The sequence below is a fragment of the Amphimedon queenslandica genome, unplaced genomic scaffold, assembly GCF_000090795.2.
Source record: "Amphimedon queenslandica unplaced genomic scaffold, v1.1 AMPQUscaffold_13155, whole genome shotgun sequence".
NCBI lineage: Eukaryota > Metazoa > Porifera > Demospongiae > Haplosclerida > Niphatidae > Amphimedon > Amphimedon queenslandica.
In genome coordinates this window covers 87,022-89,075 of record NW_003546609.1, presented here as the reverse complement: position 1 = coordinate 89,075, position 2,054 = coordinate 87,022, and positions in this window count along the sequence as shown.

Sequence of the window (2,054 nt, the reverse complement as noted above, 5' to 3'; positions counted from 1 at the left end):
TGTTACAACTAACGAACACATTGCGGGTACATTGAATGCTCACAAGAGACTCTGCAGTCAGATTGACAAAGCTATAAGTAGAGTCGGTTACACTTTTTATTACTGGAGATGGTTTGGTGCCCCAACTTCTGATAGACAAAATCAAGTCAAAGAAACTTTCAAAAGAATTAAAACTGGACTCACAGATAACACCGTCACGTATGAAGATGCCTATGATAGCTGGGTATGTGTCAACCATGATGCAATAACCTGGACATACAGAAGCTATCCTACTAAACCTTACACTACTGTCTATTTGTGTCAAAGCTATTATGAAGATCCAGATTATTGTTATGGTGTTTGGGAAACCAAGGAGATACATTTAATGAATGTATGGGCTGAAGCTTTAGGCTATGCAGATGAAATGGCTCATCACTTTAGTTCATGTAGGAACTTAGCCATAAATGAGCCTGATAAAGCTGTTAAAAATGGCTACAATTATGGCTATTTTTACTGTGCCAGCTATCGCTAAGCTGATAAGTCAGGACTCAACTAAGTCAAGAACTTTGATAAGAACTCATGCAGTGCTATTCTACTACATGCAATAATATATAATTAATATTACATTTCATATCATATTCTTGGCTGTCAATTTATAATAAAATTACTTTAAATATAAAAAGTTAAGCATACAGCGTTTTAATTTTTTTCAAATGAGGCAAGCACTATAAAAATTTAATACTCAATTGATGCTACTAGTGCAGTACTATTGTATTGTGAATCTACGGAGGTTATAAAATAAATTTAAAACAAAGGTAATACCGTATAGCCGGAAAATTTGGCGGAGAATTAAATTTGGCGGATTGGCGGTTCAAAATAAAACTGCCAATATTATAACTGCCAATAATAATTCCAATTTTATGGGCGGGTTAATTATACTAAAAAATGGCAGTATTTCTCACTATTTCAGTCACAGAGTCAAGACTGTGAACAAGGACTGCCAAGGAGCAGCTTGAAGAAGAGCTGAGTGTGCTTAAAGAAAAGACAAGATAGTCAACCGCCAAATTAAATGACCGCCAATATTATATTTAGACAGTTTTGATGCAAAACCGCCAAAGTTTTAGACCGCCAAATTTTCCGGCTATATGGTAATAAGCCCTCACTACACGGTTTTGGAGTATCATACAATAGTTTAATTGTGACTGGCGTTTATTAATCACTATCAGTCATTGGGTGTCAGTAAACATTATAAATCCAGCTCTTAATGCATAAAGCTACGCCTGCACGAGCCTATTAGAGATATAGTGAGGTACTGAAAAAATATTGGGCCACAAAAGTATTTGTACAGTCAATGTGTATATGTAAAACATAAACTTACAGTACTACATATGGTAATGTACAGTGAAGAGGATAAGAGAGTTTACACATGCAATACTGTAGTAGTATCTAATAGTAGTTTAGTGTTGACTGCCAAACTGACAGCCAAGTGGCTTATAAATGGAAAAAGCAGCATTGAAATTCATGCATTGTAGAGCTGAATAAAGAATTTAATAACATCAAAAAAGGGATGTAGGGTAAAATTTTCCAAACACCTTGTATGCATATAATTGACATAAGAACTTATAGAGGTCTTGTCTACCTTCTTTTGTATCTTAAGAAACCTTCAGAAATATTTCTGTCTTATATTACTGTTAGAAAAGTGAAAAATTGAACTCATTTTGAAGCCACTTTTTTGGCACACCACACATCCATCTACACAAACTTTATGTAAAGTACATTGGTAGGTCGATTTTTTTTCATGTATATAGATGTGAGAAATCATGAAGACCCTACCCTGTTTAGTGAATGTATTTGCCATAAGGTAAGTGTACATCTGTTGTATAGGCTTTGGTGGAGGAAATAAATAGAAAAAAGACACAAAAATTGGATAGTTTATTGTTGACTGCTAAACTGATAGCCAAGTGGCTTATAAATGGACAGAGGAGCATTGTTAGTTCAGGCTTTGTGAATCTATTTTTAGCAGTCTAAACTTAGCAACATTTACACTAAATAATAAAAGAAAGTGACCAGTTGTC